At 49.9% G+C, this 21,105-nt stretch overlaps 1 long non-coding RNA gene and 1 pseudogene across 1 annotated transcript; one reads left to right on the forward strand and one right to left on the reverse strand.

Moving 5' to 3' along the window:
- Window positions 1–16: 16 nt before the first annotated feature.
- Window positions 17–20,540, forward strand: LOC129468289 (breakpoint cluster region protein-like; annotated as a pseudogene).
- Window positions 16,488–19,194, reverse strand: LOC129468301 (uncharacterized). The gene is made up of 4 exons (XR_008652586.2): window positions 19,075–19,194; window positions 17,467–17,583; window positions 16,900–17,076; window positions 16,488–16,596 (listed from the first exon to the last, which is right to left on the reverse strand). It is a non-coding gene; the product is annotated as an uncharacterized lncRNA (long non-coding RNA).
- Window positions 20,541–21,105: the final 565 nt, after the last annotated feature.

The following is a 21,105-nucleotide window of genomic DNA, read 5'->3' on the forward strand; positions in this document are numbered from 1 at the left end:
GCGCCTGCGCAGACGGCCGCAGCCCTGCTGGGCCCGAAGGGGCTGGCCAAGGGCGGGGGCCGCGAGGGAGGCAGGGCGGGCCGGGTAAGCGGCGCCGCGGGGTTGGCTGCTTCCCTGAGGCCGGACTCAACGGGTCTCGGCTGAGCCACCGGGTGAGCTCACCGCCCAGCCCCAACCAGGAGATTGCGAGGGAGCGATGCGGTGCCGCGCGGTAAGAGTTACGGCCGGGTTCCCGCAGTGTTCGCTGGCGGGTTGGTTTATCGCCTCAGCGCCGCCCGCGCGACCGCGCCCGGACGTCCGCGCAGACCCCGGGAGGCCCAGCGCCTGCGCCGTCCCTGCTCCTGGGCCCCTCCAGTGTGTCCCGCGCCTGCGCCTTTCCCTTCCCGCGCGGTCCTCGTTCTGGGCTTCGGGGCTCCTGGGACAACCCGCAGGCTTCGCGGCCGAGACCCACAGGCCTGCGTCCCTTGGTGTTGGGGTTCAGCTGGTTCTGGGACCCCGCTTACGGCTTCTCTGTGTGCAGACAGGCCGGGTGCGACCCTCGTGCTTGCCTTTTCGGCGTTCCGGGAGAGGCTGGGGCTGCCGCCCCGTCTCCCGGGTCCCTTGCCTGTGGCGGGGACAGCGTTGTTCAGTGGCCCGGAGGGCGCAGCGCGGAGGCGCAGGGGCCACGGGCGGCGGACCCCAGGCCTGCTGCTGGTGCTGCTTCTGCTGTGGCCGGCGCCCCAGGCCGACGGAACGTCCTTTCTTCTTGAGACGTGGTTAGTTGCATCAGGTTGGATGTGAATAATCCGGTACCAGTCTGAGGAAATTTTGCGTTTCCAGGAATTTGGTAATTGTATTATCTTAAGTAGTTAAGTCTAAGACATCATAGTCACGGCACGCTGGGCAAGCTACCCTGGAGATGACGAAAAGAAATCAGTTTCCAGTAGTTTTAGCCCATTTACAGAACACGCAAAAATTCTATGATCATTCAAATACAGGGAACCTTGATTTGTTGATATCCTTGATCATTTGTCCGAAGTACTGGAAGGGCGAGGAAAAGATTCCCGTGAATACAGCCCAGGTGATTTCAGGGAACAGCGTTTTCTTTTGTCAAAAGAGCCTCTTAAGCCATTGATAATATTTCCCAAGCTTATAACAGATACAAGCCTTTAAAAAATGACATTTGCTGTCAGTCAGTAGGACATATCTTAAAATGAAATCAGAGCTGTAGGCTTTGTAGACAACAGCAGTCATTTCTGGTGGCTTCGGGGAGTGGAGCGGGACTGCAGTTTTGCCAATGTAGGTGATACCAAAGGGACTATAGTAATTTTTTCTTCGTAATTAAAAACCAGGCCAGGCACGGTGCCTCGTGCCTGTAATCCCAGCACTTTGGGAGGCCGGGGCGGGCGGATCACCTGAAGTCAGGAGTTCAAGACCAGCCTGACCAACATGATGAAATCCTGTCTCTACTAAAAATACAAAAAGCGCGCGCCTGTAATCCCAGCTACTCAGGAGGGTGAAGCAGGAGAATCGCTTGAACCCGGGAGGCGGAGGTTGCAGTGAGCCGAGTTCGCGCCACTGTACTCCAGCCTGGGCGACAGAGCGAGGCTCAGTCTCAAAAAAACAAAAACCAGACATAATAAGGCCGAGCGCCCTGGCTGATGCCTGTAATCTCAGTAGTTTGGGAGGCCGAGGCGGGCGGATCACCTGAGGTCAGGAGTTTGATACCAGCCTAGCCAACATGGCGAAACCCTGTCTGTACAAAAAATATAAAACTTAGCCCCGGGCTTGGTGGCACACGCTTGTGATCCCAGCGGCTCGGGAGGCCTAGGCAGGAGAATTGCTTAGGAGGCGGAGGGTGCAGTGAAACGAGGTCTCGCCACTGCTGTCCTGGGCCTGGGCCACAGAATGAGACTCTGTCTCAAAAAAAACAAACAAACAAAAAACAGCCATTACAATATACAAGTATGTTATAAAATAACCAAACCAATATAGAAGGGTATATAGTGAAAGGACAAGTATTGTTGTGGGTAAAATTGTTTCTATGAATAAATGGCTGATCCAGTACTTTTGTCCTCCATAAAAACACCTTTTTTCCTTTGATTTAGTGCACACCACACAGAGTCGCTTAGCCGACTCAGTGTGGCTTTTTAGATAGCTGGAGAATGCTTCCTAATGGTTGCAGGTGTGTAGGGGTTTTTCTTGACATTTTCAGTAAGAAAGTGAATGTTGTGCCATAGGAAAGCTTTATCACTGGTGCCCGTTGGTAGCCAACCAAATAACATGAGTGTCAAGTACAGTATCTAGTGAGTGGAGAATAAGTGTAATAATTACAATTACAGTTGTAGTTAAAGCGAAGTTTGTATCAAAATTTCTGTTTCAAAGGTGAACTTTTAGAGGGTGTATCTGCGGTGTTTCCTCAGATGCGATTTCTCTGAAGCAGTAGTTCTCTATAACTGACTTGACACACAGTGCATCTGATATTTCATATGACTTAAGTGATAGTATCAAAACTACTATCGTATACATATTTAAATCACATGACTAACCTGTGTGTGGTATTATGCAAACTGCTCAGCTCAGTAAGGGAACACGAATAAGAAAAAAAGGACAATATTGGGAGTCTTTTATACAATTCAGTTTATTCGATTGAAGGACTATCCTTTCTTTAAAAAAGTTCTGCTTTCTTGGTGTTAAAATAAAGCGTCTTTTATGAAATGATGGTGATAGTAAATGGTGATATATGGTAAACGTAAATAGTAAATACAAGGGTAGTTATTGTGATTTTTAAAAATAAAGAGAGCCGAGAATCTCTTGTTTTGCTGCTGTTGTTAGGGAGTTGAGGAAAAAGTTCCTGGGGCTTTTGCTGTTAAGAAGATTCAAATATAGAATATTTCTTAAGAGCGAATATGAGTTTATTTCAAGGTCATTTGTTACAGTCTACTGAGAAATCCACTGAGAAAGCTGTTAAATTTGCCTGGCATTAAAGATGTTCCTATTCTGATCATTGTTAAATCTTTTCTTATTAGATATAAAATGTCAGGAGATATTTTGTTTTGAGACAGAGTTTCACTCTTGTTGCCCAGGCTGGATTCTATTGGCATGATCTCGGCTCACCGCAACCTCCGCCTCCCGGATTCAAGCGATTCTCCTGCCTCCGCCTCCCAAGTAGCTGGGATTACAGGCATGTGCCACCACCCCTGGCTGATTTTGTATCTTTAGTAGAGACAGGGTTTCTCCATGTTGGTCAGGCTGGTCTGGAATTCCCGACCTCAGGTGATCCGCCTGCCTTGGCCTCCCAAAGTGCTGGGATCACAGGCACTGGCCACCTCACCCGGCCCCAGGAGATTTTTTTGTGTTGTGGTGTGCCAACAAAATAAGCCTAGGCAGGGAAATTCTTTCTGGTGATTGGAATTGTTAGTACTGAATAGACTAGCTGCGAGGTAAAGAACCCCCATGGGGTTTTCTGTCAGCTCAGAAATCATTGTGACCTCAGTCTTTTGCTGTGAAATAACATGACCATTAAGAAAGTAGCCTTAAACAATGTATTTTGGGTATGTTGAGGGGGAGGGACAATTATGATCTGTTCCAAAGTGAACATAACAGATGATCCCTGTCTGTGAAGCCTTTAAAATTTATAGTGCTCTTCTTCTGTTAATCTCAAATAAGATTTAGAGTTATTGTGACATACTCTTAAAACCTGCAGTGTATCAAAAGGCTCATTTTAAAGCATCTTGAAATGAAATTAATAATGTAATATCTACTTCTTCAGAATAGTAGTTTTTACATCTGAAGACTGACTGACTGCTCTCAGCCACTTCTGAGTTTTCTATTTTCAAAGAATAATTTGGTAATTCCATACAGGAAATCTGTAAATAAGAGAGTGAATATCTTTTAACAGTGTTTTTCCTGATCTTTTCCAACATCTTCATTGTGGTTCTGTCCTTTATTTTTTGGTTAAATCCAGAGGTTTACTTCTGCCTGTATCTTTCCAAACTATTAATCTGTTCACAATCACTCTCCCATTTAAACCCTTCAACAACCCCACTACCTTCGTAATAAGGTCTCCTTAGCTTGGTATCCAGAACACTTCAATACTGGGCTTTGACCCCTGTTCTCCTACCCCACCTCTGTTTAGGTGCTTCACTGAGCTGCACCGAACAGCTTTTGGCCCCTTGAAACCTCTGCAGTCTCCTTGTCTCCCTCTGCTGGAATATTCTTCTCTCACTTCATCTGATCATTGCCTTCAAAACTCAGCTCATTTTCTTATTTCCTTGCCCTTTTCATGTCCCTTGTTTTCCTCCGATTAAATTAATGTTCCAAACTCAAAAGAAAAACAACTCAGCTCAGGCATCACCTTGCCTGGAAGGCTTCCCTAGTCCTCCTGCCTCCTGCAGACTTGTCTGGCACCCTGTGCATTTGGGATTTGGCACATTGTGTCTCGTCTGTGGCCTCCACTGGACGATGAGACCGTAAGTGTGAGGCTTGACGGAAAGTTGTTGACTCTGCTGGGGTGCTGGTACAGTGCTGGGCACGGTAGTGTTACAGAGGAAGTAGTGAGCCACTTAGTTTCTGCCCTTAGGAGCTTTTATTCTAGTTGCACTTGACCCTGCCAGCTGTGAGACACCTCCCAGTAGAGCATACCGACTTTCAAAGTCTGTTTAATTGTATCTTAGTGTCTGATTCCAGTTTTATTTCTTGAAGGAGGGGAGTGTCTCTAATGTCTTATTTTGGCACCCAGAGACCAGGTAGGCATCATTTTTGTCCCAAATTGTGGAAGGAATGTACATTTGGCACAGATTACTTCCCTTTTTTCTCTTGTACACCTTTCACCTTTTTTTTTTTTTTTTTGAGTTTGATGTGTTTGGACAGTAAGGGTTTAAGAGATTAAGATTAAATTTCAACTTTGTCTGTTGTGCATATAGCCTAAGGAAAACAAAAAGTTAAAGAGGAAAAATACATTGTCTCTAAAAAGAAGACTCATTATTCAACTTTTTTTATTTTTAATTGTTTTCAGAGACCGGGTCTCACCCTATCACCCAGGCTGGAGTGGTGATCACAGCTCACCGTAGCCTTGAACTCCTGGGTTTAAGAGTTCCTCTTGCCTTAGTCTTCTCACTAGCTGAGACTGCAGGCCCGCGCTAGCACACCTGGCTAATTTTACAAAAATTGTTTTGGAGAGACGTGGTCTTGCCATCTTGCCTAGGCTGGTGTGGAACTCCTGGGTTCAAGCAAACCTCCCGCCTTGGCCACCCTAAGTGTTGGGATTACAGGCGTGACCCATTGTGCCCAGCCTAAACTTTTTTTAATGCTGAGCTGTACACAAAAGAAAGTAAAGGTCTTGGTCAAGCCTAGGAAAGAAGTATGCAAAGAAACTGGTGGCAGGCTGGATGTGGGCATATTTCAGGGCTTTGGGAGGTGAAAAGGAGAGGATTGCTTGAGGCCGAGAGTTCGAGACCAGCCTGGGCAACATAACGAGACCCTGTCTGTACAAATAAACATTTTATAATTAGCCAGGTGTGTGTGCCCTAGAACTTAAAGTATAATAAAAAAATAAAATAAAATTAGCCAGGTGTGGTAGTGCGCACCTGTAGTCTCAGCTACTTGAGAGGCTGAGGCAGGAGGATCTCCCGAGTCCAGGTGTTTGAGGCTGCAGTGAGCTAGGATCACACCACTGTTCTCCAGCCTGGGCTACAAAGCGAGACTCTGTCTCTAAAGAAAAACATACTGGTGGCATTGTCAAGATTTGTCAAGAAATAGCCATTATACTGGGCCCAGTGGTGCACACCTGTAGTGCCAGCTTTTCAGGAGGCTGAAGTGGGAGAATCTCTTGAGCCTAGGAGTTTGAGTTCAGCTTGGGCAGCATTGCAAAAGCCCAGTCTCAAAAATAGTAGGTCAATAAGATTTATTTTAATTAAGCAAGAAAAAGAAGTATCTGCTAAAATTTAAAGCTATTCTATTCTTTCGCTGTCTCTTCTAGTGTTCTTGGGGAAGATCCCGACTAAGCCATTTTCCAGTGGCACCTCTTCCACCATGAGTTCCTGAGGCAGTCTGATGGGGCTACTTTATTCCAGAACAATCACAGTGAGACCTTTTCTCCCAATAAATGCTGCTTTTCTCTGCTTAATATATTCTCTTGCTTACAAGACACTGGTGTCTCCTTATCATGGTTTGGTTCTACCCCACTGGGCCCAAGAATTCTTGCCCAGGAGCAATTGAATTTTCTTCTTGCATGCTTTTTAAAACTTTGGTGGGGTAGAGCCAATTTTAAATCTTCTGATCCATTTTTTCATTGTTTTTCTCTCCCTTCTGCATTTTCTGCAGACTCCGTTGAATCCTTGCAGTTACTTAGGTTTGCTTCGTCTCCCCCATTACAAACTACTTGCTGGATTTTTCAACCCTAGTTCCCTCATTTTTATGATTTATGCTCATTTCTTTGTACACTTAGTCTTGCTCCATCTCCTAACTCATGGCCTCTGGCCCTGGATTATTGTTTCAGTCTTTTATTTTTTGTCTTCTTCTACCTCAACACTTACCTTCCTCTCCCAGTTTGTACCCTATCACCAAGGTTGTCATTAACCTTTCATATTATTCCTCATTATCCATGTATTCATTTGCAAATAAGCATATGTTAACAAAATAACAGGTTTATGGAGATAAAATTCACATACCTTAAAGTTCAGGCTTTTAAAATGTACCTTTCAAGTGGTTTTTGGTATATTCACAAAGTTATGCATTGATCACCACTATCTGATTCCATAATATATTCAATACCTCAAAAAGAAGTCTGTGCTCATTAGTAGTCATTTCACATTCACCACTCCCTCTGGCTCTGGGCAGTCACTGATCTTTGTGTCTCTATGGATTTGCCTATTCTAGGTATTTTATGTAAATGGAATCATACAACATGTGACCTTGTGTTTGGCTTTTTTCATTTAGCAAAATGTTATCAAGGTCTATCCCTGTTGTAGCATGTATTAGCACTTCATTTCTTATATGTCTGAATGATAGTTCATACCTTATTTGTTCATCAGTTGATGAACATTTGCGTTTTTGCCACTTTGGGCTATTATGAATAATGCTACTGTGAACAAGTGTGTACAAGTTCCTCTGCAAATTTTTGTGTGGACATAACCCTTTCAGTTACCTTAGGTATATATGTAGGAGTTGAATCGCTGGGTCGTGTAGTAGCTATGTTAAACATTTTGAGAAACTGCTAAAATGTTTTCCAGAGCTCTACCATTTTACATTCTGTGTATGAGGATTCCACGTTCTCCACTTCCTCACCAGTGTATGGATTTTGGGGTGTACTTTTTAAAAAATGGGATTAGGCTGGGCGCAGTGGGTCACATCTGTAATCCCAACACTTTGGGAAGCTGAGGTGGGAGGATCACTTGAGCCCAGTAGTTTGAGACCAGCCTGGGCAACATAGGGAGACCCTGTCTCTACAAAAAATAATTTAAAATAAATTAGCTGGGCGTTGTGGCACACACCTATAGTCCCAGCTACATGGGAGGCTGAGGTGGAAGGATTCCCTGAGCCCAGCAGTTTGAGGTTGCAGTGAGCCATGATGGCGGCACTATACAATAGCCTAGGTGTCAGAGCAAGCCTCTGTTTCAGGGAAGAAAAAAAAAGTGGGATCATATTTTTGACACTTTTCTTCTTGTTTTCTTAACTTCATACTTCTGGAAATTCCATTAAATTAGCTGGTACCACTCTAACTGTGTTTCATGGCTTCATAGTAATATTGCATAATATAAATATACCATTCATTCGTCAAAGTTAGCAGATATTGACTGTTAGGTGCCAGGCACTGCTCTTAAGTATTGAACAAAAACACACAAAAACTTTTGCATTCTTTAGAGTTTATTTTCCAATGGAGGGGGTGGAGGGAGGTAAGAATTTAGGAAATAAATTAATTACATATATAGCATAGGGTTTCACCAGTGAGTGCAGCTTGAATCATTGGCGGCTTTCTTAGTAGTATTAATACAGTACTAAAGACGAAATTACTCTAAATGGTGTTACTTAAATTACTGTAATAGGTATTACTATTACTCACTTTGCAGGTGAAAGTGGAAACAGCATCATAAAATGAAAAATAGAAAACAGCTGGTTAATGTGGATCTGGAGTTTTTCTAGGACGTAAACTGATGAGCTAGAAGAGTAAATATGTGAGTCCTTGGTAGCAAAGTTTGTACATTTATAAATTTTATCCAAATCCTCTTAATCTAGTGATGAATACACTCTTCACAAAAGGATGAGGGAGGTATATGTGTATGTGTTGAAAGGTTCTGAAGGATGCAACTGAGAGTACTTTGGGGGACATGGCAAAACTTCCAGGCCCATTCAAGAGTCTTGTTTTCTCAGACATAAAAGTCTGAGCTTTTATGTATTTATTATATTGCCCTATTAATTATTGAGATTGTGCCTTACAGTAAAACCTGCTTTAAATTGTTGACGCTATAATTTAAAATAATCTGGGTCTCCTAGAGTGGTTAAGCCTGGAAGAAAAGGATGTCCTTCCTGCCAGGGCAGATTGTATATAGATATGCAACCTGGTTGTGCCTGTGCTAACCCCTACTCTGTTGGGCCTAGAAGTACGCAGTTAAACGTTTCTGTTCTGATTTTTTAAAAAATGTTTGACTTTGTTTACTTTTATTTTAATTTAGAGACAAGGTTTCACTATTTTGTACAGGCTGGTCTCGAATTCCTGGGCTCAAGTGATCCCCTTGCCTCAGCCTCCCAAATGCCGGGATTACAGGCATGAGCCACTGCACCTGGCCTTAACTTTGAAATGAAGTTAGAAATGTACATTTTATTATTATTTTTTATTATTTTAGAAACAGGTCTTGCTCTGTTGCCCAGGTTGGAGGGCAACAATGGTGCAATCACAGCTCACTGCAGCTTCCACCTCCTGGGCTCAAGTGATTTTCCTGCCTCAGCATCCTGAGTAGTTAGGACTACAGGTACTCGTCACCACAGCTAATTTTTATTTCTGTAGAGACAGGGTCTCACTATGTTGCCCAAACTGATCTCGCACTCCTGGGCTCAAGTGATTCTCCTGTCTCAGTCTCCTAAAGTGCTAGGATTATATGTGTAAGCCACTGTGCCCAGCCTAGAAATGCACGTTTTAGACACACATTTACTCAACTTTCCTCTTGCCTGCCCAGGACTATCCAACTGTATTTTTGTGCCTCAGAGTCCTCTCACATGTTCTGCTTTTACTGGGAACTCGTAGGCAGTAAGATCAAATGCTGACCTTTGAGGCATCTACACACTTCCAAAACCTGCTTCCTCTCTCATTTGCCACTTTATTTATTTATGTTTTGAGATGGAGTCTCACTCTGTTGCCCAAGCTGGAGTGCAGTGACACGATCTCAGCTCACTGCAGGCTCCACCTCCTAGGTTCAAGTTATTCACCTGCCTCAGCCTCCTGAGTAGCTAGGATCACAGGCAAGCGCCACCACACCCAGCTAATTTTTATATTTTTAGTAGAGATGGGGGTTTCACCATGTTGACCAGGCTGGTTTCGAACTCCTAACTTTGGCCTCCCAAAGTGCTGAGATTACAGGCCAGAGCCACCATGACCATCCTCATTTGCCACTTTAAATTTTAGGAGATGAAAAAATTAAGTATCCCCAAAAGCTCAGAGTTTCCTATTTGGGACTTCAGTTACAGAGATCCACTTTTTTGTTTCCAGGCTGGGCGCACTGGCTCACACCTGTAATCCCAGCACTTTGGGAGGCCAAGGAGGGAGGATTGCTTGAGCCCAGGAGTTCAAGACCATCTCGGGCAACATAGCGAGACCTTGTCTCTACTGAAAATAAAATTAAAAAAAATTAGGCATGGTGGCGCTCCCCTAACTAGTCAAGTGATTACACTTTTGTTTTATTTTTTTTTTAGAGACAGGATCTCCCTCTGTCACCCAGGCTGGAGTGTGGTGCTGCAGTCACAGCTCACTGCAGCCTCGAACTTGTGGGCTCAAGTGATCCTGCCTCAGCCTTCTGAGTAGCTGGGACTACAGACACACTCCACCATGCCTGGGTCATTGTTTTTAGTTTTGTAGAGATGAGGTCTCCTTGTGTTGCCTGGAATGGTCTTGAACTCCTCGCCTCAAGCAATCCTCCCACCTTGGCCTCCCAAAGTGCTGGGAGTATAGGTATGAACCACCATGCCCGGCCTCATGTGACTAGTCCTACAGAGGCCCTCGATGGCCTGGAATGATTGATTCCAGGACCCCGTCTTCTCATCCCAAAGCACCAAACCCTACTGACAAGGAAAGGACCCCCATTTCAGAACTTCCATCGCCACCCCCCAACCCTGGGATTGGCAACTTTGCAACCTGGGCTTCCCCAATAATCAGATTTACGGTAAGACCCCAAAGAGGTCCAGGCACTTCTAAAACAAGTTATACAGAGAATCCAAACCCAAATCCTCAAGATGTGAGCCCACATCACATCCCCCAAAATAGAGCACCCGTGACCACTCCAGCCTTACTAGGGACACAGCATACTCCTTGACCCTCGCCACTACACAGGACAATTGCTCTCACAAACTTGGGGGTCCACTGGTTCCCACGCACTAAGCAAACTTTTATGGCCTTCATTGACACTGTTTCCCCAGAGACCCCACTAAATTTAAAGGAGGAACTCTCTCTGTTCCCTGGGGCATAAGATTGAAGGCAAACAAGTCCACCTTAGCCTGATCACTGGTGCAATAGCTTTGCAGAATATTCCAGTGGTCTCAGTTGTTTCTGCTCTTGAATTTCCATCACTGGGACGGATGCTCTAATTGGAATAAAACCCACACTTTGTCCCTTACTGTTGGTCTTGGCAGAGGAGACCCTGAGGACCTGCCCAAGCCATTAAAATCATTAATATGACCCAAAATAAATTAAAACAGGGACTTCAAGGATTGAGCGAAGGGGTGACTATCCCCTCTGTTTCTCCATTTAACAGCCCGATTTGACGTGTTCTTCAAATGGAAAAGAACAAATGGCATCTCAGGGTCGATGCTGAAACCTTAACCCAGGGGGCCATGGGGGGCCTCAGCCCCTGCAGGCTGAAAGGATGGAGCCCATTCAGTCTTTTGCTGGCCAATATTTTGCTATTTTTGCTTCCTTGCAGTGTTCCACAGTACCTAATTCAACAGCCTCTCAGCTTCTACTCCCATTCTATTTATTGTGGTAAAATATATAACAAAATTTACCGTTTTAACCTTTTTCTTTCTTTTCTTTTTTGAAACAGGGTCTCGCTATGTCACCCAGGCTGGAGTACAGTGGCGCCATCGCAGATCACTGCAGCCTCAACCTCCTGGGTTCAAGTGATCCTCCCACCTCAGCCTCCTGAGTAATTAGGATTACAGGCTTAAGCCACCATGCCCAGCCTACTTTAATCAACAAAAAGCATTTTTAAAGTGGAAGATTTTATTTTTGTGTGGGTTTTTTTTTAGACAGAGTTTCACTCTTGCTGCCCAGGCTGGAGTGCAATGGTGTGATCTCGGCTCACCGCAACCTCCGCCTCCGGGGCCCTGGTTCAAGCAGTTCTCCTGCCTCAGCCTCTTGAGTAGCTGAGATTACAGGCACGTGCCACCACACTCAGCTAATTTTTGTGTTTTTAGTAGAGATGGGGTTTCACCATGTTGGCCAGGCTGGTCTCAAACTCCTGACCTCGTGATCTGCCCACCTGGGCCTCCCAAAGTGCTGGGATTACAGGCGTGAGCCACCGCGCCTGGTGTGTGGGGTTTTTGAGATGGAGTCTCACTCTGTCACTCATGCTGGAGTGCAGTGGTGCGACCTTGGCTCACTGCAACCTTGCCCTCCTTGGCTCAAGTGATCTTCCCACCCCAGCCTCCAGAGTAGCTGGGACCACAGGGGCGTGCCACCATGCCCAGCTACTTTTGTTATTTTTTGTAGAGACAGGGTTTCGCCATGTTAGCCAGGCTGGCGTCAAACTCCTGATGAGTTCAAGGGGTCTGCCTTGGCTTCCCAAAGTACTGGGATTACAGGCGTGAGCCACAGTATCCTGCCTGAAAAACTATTTTAAATAACTGTTCCAGCCCTGGCGTGGTGGCTCACGCCTCTAATCGCAACACTTTGGGAGAATGAGGCGGATGGATTTCCTGAGCTCAGGACCTTGAGGCCAGCCTGGGCAACATGGAGAAACCCCGTCTCTACTAAAAATACAAAATCATCCAGGCATAGTGTTGTGTGCCTGTAATCTCAGCTACTGAGGAGACTGAGGTAGGAGGATGGCTTGAACCCGGGAGTTGAGGCTGTGGTGAGCCGTGATTGTGCCACTGCACTCCAGCCTGGGGAACAGAGCAAGACCCTGTCTCAAACAAACAAACAAAAACCTGTTTCAGTAATCACAAAGTAGTTTGTATCAGACAAACTCTCTTGCCAATAAAAATTCAAAACTTGCACAGAGAAATAGATCTCAGGAAGAAAGCAGTAGTCTTCATGGGCTGATGACACAGAGGTTAGAGTTTGGGGCCTCCAGAGTGTTTCTAAGTTGAAAGGCAAAATCCAGGAACAGAGACAGGCAAATCGGGGTAAGCCTCAGATTTTGCATAAAAATTTCTTTCCAATCCTTGGATGCCTCCTAATGGTATAAGACTCCAAGAAAGGCCAGGCACTATGGCTCACACCTGTAATCCCAGCACTTTGGGAGGCCGAGGTGGGCATTCAAAATCCTTGCTCTTTCTGAAGTAGACTAGGGGCTTCCCCGAGGGGCAGTCTCACCTCACGCTGAGACCTTTGCGTGCCTTGTGGGTAGAAATGTTTGGTGAGTCCTCTAGGGGCCGTTGGGACCTTGGGCTATGAGGACCAGGAGCATTAGAGGACTGTGCCCCTTCTCCCCACTATAGATTGAAGTAAAGCTCTTGGTCAAGTTCACCAGTAGGGAGTTCAGCTTGAAGAGGATGCCGTCCCGAAAACAGACAGGGGTCTTCGGAGTCAAGATTGCTGTGGTCACCAAGTGAGTGCGGAGGGGCTTGGGCACACGCACTGAGGGCGCCTGTCCCTTCAGCTGTTTCTGCAGAAAAGAGCATGTGTGGGTCTCTCCTCTGTGTGCGTGGCCAGTGCACGATGAGGTCAGGCCCCAGAGAACACTTGGTGTGTTCAGCTGCCTCCTGTGTTTCCTCCAAACCAGCTCAGGAATGTCTTTGCTGCCTTGCTTGGAAGCAGTAGGCTGGCTCCAGGAACTGCCCAAATGCAGGGTTTTCTGCCCTTGCTTGGAATTTGTCACGGTCCCAGGTTCCTGTTGAATGGTTGTAACTAACCCCCGCCCTTTTGTCACGAGTCAGTTGCCAAGAGAAGCCTGTTTGTTGGTTTGAGAGCAGTTCTTGCAGACACACATCACTTCCTTAGAGAATTCATTTGCTTCCCCAGGATGGAATCTGGCTGGGCCCCTGACCTTGCTGGTCACGTGAGCCAGGGCCTCCATCAGTCATACCCTGGACTCCTTTCTGTGTCTAAACACCACTCCCCACCCCCAACTGCATGGCAGCCACTTGGTAGCACTCTGAGAGGGCTCTGGGCATGAGCAGCGGGGACTCCATCAGCAGCCCCTCCAAATAACCACGGCTAATGAGGGTGGCTTGAGAAGCCGCTTTGATGTGCTGCTAAATCCAGTTGCAAAACAGAACTAAAGGCCTCTGCACAGCACTGTGTTCTGACTTTGAAGTATTCTTACTCTAGTGTCCTGTGTGGAGGTATTGGAATTGTTCATTGCTAAGACTCAGAGGAGAAACGCACTTAGCATCGCAGGACTTGGGGCACTGGTGCTGGGGCAACCCTTTATTCGTGGGATGTTTATTTAGGCCTGGGCCCAGGGCAGGGGTCAGGGGATTCTCCTCTCACACACCACGTGGATGGCAGGACCAACACCGGGCCTGATCTTCCAGCTGGGAGCACAGGTTGCTAACCCCAGATCTGGAATCTTTCAGATGCCCTTGCTGTGCTGACTTGACTTAGGCCTCCTGACCATCCCACAAAGATCATGTGTGACTTGCAGAGGGTCTGGCTGCTTCAGCCTCTTAGAAAAGTCCTGAGAAAGTACTTGCAATGAGGACCGAGCTTGAAGAGGGAGGACAGGCATGCACAAGGCTCTGTGTGCAGCCCCAGACCTGGACACCTTCGTCACCGTCCTCACCCCACCTCCGGGTGTGCAGATAGAGGGCAGGTCTCCTGTGCTGTGGCCCAAGCAGGGCTGTCAGGACACTGAGAACATTCCCTCCTCCTGCAGGAGAGAGAGGTCCAAGGTGCCCTACATCGTGTGCCAGTGTGTGGAGGAGATGGAGCGCCGCGGCACGGAGGAGGTGGGCATCTATCGCGTATCCAGAGTGGCCACGGACATCCAGGCACTGAAGGCAGCTTTCGACGTCAGTGAGTGTTGGCCTCCGCAGGATGGGGTGGAGGTGTGAGCGGCGGTGTCCACGATGAGATCTCAGAGCGCTCCATGGCCAGGGCATGTCACATCCTTCTCTGTGTCTTTTCTTCATTTACTGTTTTATTATTTTTAAGAAAGAGAAGACAAGAGTTGTAGAAGGAGCTTCTGTAGAGGCCAGTTTTTAAACCATCCTAGCTACAGATGCTGCTTGCTGGGGTGCACCAGGGGCTTCCTCAGGGCCTTGGCCTTCCTGCCTTGGGGGTGGACAGGAGGTGGAAGCCCAGGACTCAGTGCAGTCTGTCCACTGCCCTGCTTGAGGATGCGGAGGGCAGAAGGCACTGATGGGACCCAGCTCAGACTGGGGCTTTAACATCTCTGCCTCCATCTCACCAACCCTCAGAGGCTATGAAAGATCTGGAGCTGCCCCAAATGCCAGGGGAGGGCACTGAGACCCCAGAGGGTCCTTGCCCAGCATCTTCAAAGCAACAGGATTTTGTGCCTGCCGACCCTTCTTTGGGGCACACACCACCCACCCTGACCAGGATTCCTAGAATGCCCAGCATCCCTGGGAGGGCTCTGTGGTAGTTTCAGCTCCCTCTGGGGGCCCAGAATGGACCTGGCCTGTGGTGAGGATGTAAGCACCAATGGCCAATTGGGTCCAAAGGAAGACACAGGTTCAAACACTGAAACCAATCAGATTCTCCCATGGCCTTCCTGCTATCAGAAGGCACTGGTGCAGGGGTGGTTGCTATGCACAGGGCAGAGCCACCCAATCCCCACGCAGGCACTGTGTCCTGCCACACTGGCCTCCTCCTGGCCATCACATGGGGCCAAGCAGGGGAGAGGAATGGGAATGCCCACGCACCCCCATCAACTCTGCAGACACAGAACCATGCACAGCTCTTGGGAGGAGTCAGATGAGCTGCTCAAAGCCTGGGAGGGACCCGCACAGTGGTCAGCATGGCAGGGACGGTGCTTTAGCCAAGGCAGGGATAGCAGGTGACTCACGCAGGATCCTCAAGGAGGCTGCTGCATTTCCGTGCTCTTCCCAGATAACAAGGATGTGTCGGTGGTGATGAGCGAGATGGACGTGAACGCCATCGCGGGCACGCTGAAGCTGTACTTCCATGAGCTGCCCGAGCCCTCTTCACTGACGAGTTCTACCCCAACTTCGCAGAGGGCATCGGTGAGCACTGGAGGCCTTGGCCTCATGGGAGACGTCTCCTCCATGTGCACTGCTGCCCTTGGAGGCTGTGAAAAGTGAGGTGTGGGAACCCGAGCTGTGCCTCCTCTGCCATGGTCGGCATTTTAACCCAACCTCAGAAAGCAGGGGACCAGAACCGAGCCTGTCCCGGAAGGCCTTGCCCATCCCCAGAGGGCTCCCCGTCCTTATTCCTCAAGGAGACCAAGAGGCTGAAATGGTCAGCAGTGCCATGCTATGGGGTCTTGAATTCTGCTGTCCTTCCTGCCGACCAGGGCTGAAGGAGGGTGCCCAGGTGCTCTAGCCACGGGTCCTGTCCCAGTCGAACATGGGTTCGAACATGGCCTGACCCTTAGTCAACCTGGAGGCTGATGTCTAGAGTGGGCGCTGGCACGTGCAGCACCTGTAGCCTCCGCATCACCCTTAGGGCAGGTCTGCCTCCCAGGCCCATGCACAGAGGACCTGCTCTCCCAGCCTCCAGGTGCCCCCGTGGTGTCCAGGATGACGAGGGGGTCTCTGCGTACTTGGTGGGGCTGGGACCTCCCACTTCCCACCTCCTTGTGTCCCTCACTCCCATGTCTCATTCCACGTGGAGCCTCCCCTGCCTTAGGCTCCCCTCGGGAGGGGGTGGTGGCAGGAGTTGTCCAAGGGCAGCTCTGCCCATGAGTGGCAGCTCGCGGCTCCTCCTGCTGCTGTTTGCCGCGTGCTGCTGACCCGTGTGAGGTAGATAAAAGGCGTTCACGTGGCTCATACCCCACACCAGTGCCCCTCACAGGGTCCTCACTGGGGGCCAGAGCTGTGAGACGGAGGATGATGATGAGCCTGGGCTGTGCAGGGACACAAGCCCCAGGTGCTCCATGTGACCACCTCGGGAGAGGTCTCTGGCTCGTTGTGACCCTGAGGAGTAACTCACCGCCTCCTGCAGCTCTTTCAGACCCAGTTGCAAAGGAGAGCTGCATGCTCAATCTGCTGCTGTCCCTGCCGGAGGCCAATCTGCTCACCTTCCTTTTCCTTCTAGACCACCTGAAAAGGTAGTCCAACAATCCCGTGGCAGCCCAGGGCTCCAGGTCCCCAGGCCGCGGGGTGCCCCTCTGTTCCCGCTAGACCCCCAACACCAAGGACCTTTTCCCCTGACCCCTGTCTGCAGTCACTCACTGCCTCTGGCGACTAGTGCCACTGCCACCCCTGCACCAGCCTCTCTTCTTTGCCACGCTCTTCCCTCTTCACTGTGGCCTTAAAAAAGAGCTCAGAGCTTTGGCCATGGCCAGCAGAGCACTTGGACCCCCCTCTTCCCTCCCAGTCACATCATAGAGGAGACCCCCTCACCAGCCCAGAGTTGGCCCCTTGTCCTGGGCCACTGAGACCCAGAAGTACCAGGGCTGGAGTCAGCTTGCAGTACAGCCAGGGTCGAGGTCACTCCCTTCCTGAGGACTCCAGCACGGCCCAGCCCCTCTTCCTCTCTCCTGGTGGTGGCATTGAAACAGCACCCTCTGCTTTGGTCCTCTACAGGGTGGCAGAGAAGGAGGCAGTCAATAAAATGTCCCTGCACAACCTCGCCACTGTCCTTGGCCCCACGCTGCTCCGGCCCTCAGAGAAGGACAGCAAGCTCCCTGCCAACCCCAGCCAGCCCATCACCATGACTGACAGCTGGTCCTTGGAGGTCATGTCCCAGGTATGGGAAGATAGGCTCCAGCCCTGGCAACCCTGACCTGCCAGAGGTGGCCTCTGCCTGCCCCACCCCCAGTCCTGCCCATCTTCCTACTTGAGTTGTATGTGGTGTTGCCGACATTCAGAGAGAGGGACTTGCCTAGGTCTGCATGGATGGGAGTGATAGTGGGGGCCCAGGCCACCTCCCGGTCCTGCTAGAGCACTTTGCTGGGGGCTTAAAACTACCTCAAGTGTTTGGGTGTGGTGGCTCATGCCTGTAATCCCAGCACTTTGGGAGGCCAAGGCAGGATACCCAATCCCAGGTGTCTGAGACCAGTCTGGGCAATGTGGCAAACTCCATCTCTAGAAAGAAATAAAAAGAAAAATTAGCCAGGCATTGTGGCGCACACCTGTAATCCTAGGTATCTGGGGGCTGACACAGGAGGATTGCTTGAGCCCAGGAGTTAGAGACTGCAGTGACCCATGATGGAGCCGCTGTACTCCAGCCTGGGGGACAGAGCAAGGCTCTTTGCATCTCTAAAATAAACAACCCCCGCTGCCCCAAGTCATGCCTTTTCTCATTGTAAGGGGTTCATGACACCAGCAGGGGTCCCCAGCACCTGAGATGGACTTGGAGGCTTGGGCCCCAAAGACCTCCCACCAGCAGCTGTGAGCCCCCCTCTGAGCCACTCTCCTCTTCCTGACTCTGCCCGGGCAGGTCCAGGTGCTGCTGTACTTCCTGCAGCTGGAAGCCATCCCTGCCCCGGACAGCAAGAGACAGAGTATCCTGTTCTCCACCAAAGTCTAAAGGCCCCAGTCCATCTCTAGGAGGTGAACAGACGGCCTGGAAACCTCTGGCTAATTGGGCCATCCGTAGAGCCGGAACCTTCCTGAGGTGTCCTTGGGCCATCCCCAGGTGTTGGGCCATCTGCGAAGAGACAGCGACCCGAAGCCGAAGGACAGGTGACTGGACAGATCCCGCCCAGGTCTGGGAGCCCCAGTCTGGCCTCAGACTGGTTTTTCCATGTAGCCACCTGAGGGCGCCCCAAGCCAGCGCATCTCAGAGGCCAGGCCTGGCCCTGGGAGACAGGGTGAAGGGAGTGGTTTTTATGAACTTAACTTACAGAGTTTAAAAGATTTCTACTGGATCACGTGTCAAGATGTGCCATCTCTGGGGAGAAGGGAACGTGACCGGATTCCCTCACTGCTGTATCTGGAATAAACGCTGCTGCTTCATCCTGTGGGGCCATGGCCTGTGTGGATGGAGCCTCTTCCATTTCCCTGACTTAGAAACCACACTCCACTTAGAACAGGGTTGGAGAGGCTTAGTCAGCACTGGGGAGCGTTTGGACTCCATTCTTGGCTTTCTTCTTTTTCTTTCCAGAAGGATTTTTGTGCAGAAATGGGTCTTTTGTTGCTATTTGTCCTCGTTGGAAGGCAGCTCCAGGAGGCCTGTGAAATGTCGGGGGACAGGACCCCCAGGGAGGGAATCCCAGGCTACGCACTTCAGGGTTCGTTCTCCAGGGAGAGCGACCTCGTCCCCCGCTCCTGACCGCCCTTCCGGCCCACGCTCTCCTGTTTGGCTTCCACAAGCCTGGACTTCTCTGGCTTCTCTGCCCACACACTCCCTGCCCCAAGTGTCCCTGCCCCTGCCCCTGCCCCAGCACAGGTGACTTCATTTCTGTCCTCTCAGCTCAGTGGACTCCCTCAACTTTTGTAAAAGTCTTCACCTGGTGGTAGCAGCTTGCTGATGACTTGTTTTAAAACTTTCATCCTAAATAACCTTTCGATACTTGAATATTTTTAAGTTTTATATGTAGTTTCAAATTTTTTTTTCCTAACAGATTCAGATACCTAATAAGATGCTAGAATGTATTCCATGGACAATCCGCGTCCTGGCAGCATTTGCTCTTCCTCTAAGCGCCTGGCTTCGCTTTTCTAAGGTGTGAGTTCTGGTCTCTGGAGAACAGGATACTTGCAGGGTTAGGAAGGGGCCAGGCCTAGAGACGGGAGACTCCCTCCCGGAGCAGGTGGAGGCACAGGACCATTTACTACCCCATCTGCCAGCACCTGCGGGGGAGCCCAGGCATTCTTTGTAAACCCTCCTGACCACCTGGCTAAAGAAAACAGAAGCATGGAGGCCGCCAAGTATTTTCAAGAATTAACCCCATGAACACTGCATCACTTTTGTAGAAAGAGGGGCTTGGGGCAGGCAGAGGAGAGAAGGGAGAGCAAACTGAGAGCCAAGTTTCCAGATGGTCCTGCAGGAGGAGAGGATGCAGCTGCCCAGAGGGAAGCAGGATCACATTTAAGGAAGTGTGTGGGGTCCCTGGATGACACCAGCACCCAGTGTGACTCTGGTGACGCTCCCAAGGTGGGAGGAGTGGGTGCCCCTGTGTGTCAGTGGGCAGCTCCTGCTGAGCCCGCAGCTCGCTGGGGAGCCTGACAGCGGGGCCATGCGCCTGACACTCCTCTCTGCTTGTGGACCTGGCGAGGCAGGGAGCAGAAAACAGAGCCACTTGAAGGCTTTCTGTCTGCGTCTGTGTGCAGTGTGGATTTAGTTGTGCTTTTTTCTTGCTGGGAGAGCACAGCCACCATTTACAAGCATTGTCACCCTAGTGAGTGGCGAGGACAGAACAGGAGCCTCTGCTCTCTCTACCTATCTGGGCCCAGTGGGCTCCCCTGTCCATCTCTGTCTCAGAGACCATCCAGCCCTGCGCAGGAACACATGTTGCTTAGAAAAGCCAAATCCAGCCCTTGTCTTGGTCTCCTCTGGTCTCATGATGTGCATCTGTTACCTTGAAACTGGAAACCAGTCTATCAATATCTGGCCAATGTTTGTTCCCTCTCCAACCTCCTTCCCCTTACGACTTTTTATTTATGTAGGATGTGTGCTGTCTAATGATGGGATGACCACACTTTTCCATGTTCTAAAAGTGCTCCTCTCCCTCAAGGCCCCAGGGCTGATGGTTGTTTTGGGTCTACAGCTACGTCTTACCCGCCTCCTGGCTCAAAGCCTGTGTGGTGGCAAAGCCGGTGTGGGGCTGGGGAACGCGGCGTTCTCCAGGAGGGGGACCCGGCTCTCCTTCTGCAATGCAGGCAAAGGCCTGGATGCCAGTGTGACCTCCCACAAGGCATGGCTTCCAGACTCCCCGACCAGAAGTGATGCTTTTTTGCCTCAGGCCCTGGGTTTGAAGCAGCCTGGCTTTCTCTCGGTAAGTGGCTGGTGTCTTAGCAGATGCAATCTGAGCTCAGCCACCTATACTCCACCGTGGGGGAAAAAACTGCCGACACTTTCATTAAAAAGTTTCCTGAGACGACTTTCGTGCATGTTGATTTCATGATGAGCGCCGCTGGGAAGAAGCCCTGAGCCGGTGGGGTGCGGCTGGAAGCAGCAGGTGCAGTGATGGGGCTGGGTGCCCAGGAGGCCTCAGTGCTCAATCAGGCCACGGTGGCCAAGCCCAGGCTGCAGGGAAGGCCAGCCTGGGAGGTGTGGGTGAGCATAGGCAGGCGCCAGCTGGGCAGTGTGAGGATGCTGGAGCAGCATCCCTAACTCCACTGAGTGGGGTAGTCTGGTTGGGGCAGGGACCGCTGTTGCTTTGGCAGAGAGAGAGGATCCCCACTCGGGAGAGGCTGTTGTGACTCTGCAGGTGGGACAGGGACAGATGGCCACCAGGGTGACCCGGCTGGTCTTCCTTTGCTGTGCTGAGCCCTGGGACATGGAGGATTCCCGCCACACACAGCCTGGTCCCGGGTTCTTACCTGTGGCCACCACTCTGGCACGAGCCCCTCAGTCTTGGGTGGTTTCTGCCTGGTCCGGGATTTGGTGTTGCTGCTGAGTCCAGCCTTTCCACCACCTCCGCATGGGCCGTGGGTGTTGTCAGC

The sequence above is a fragment of the Symphalangus syndactylus genome, chromosome 18, assembly GCF_028878055.3.
Source record: "Symphalangus syndactylus isolate Jambi chromosome 18, NHGRI_mSymSyn1-v2.1_pri, whole genome shotgun sequence".
Taxonomy (NCBI): Eukaryota; Metazoa; Chordata; class Mammalia; order Primates; family Hylobatidae; genus Symphalangus; species Symphalangus syndactylus.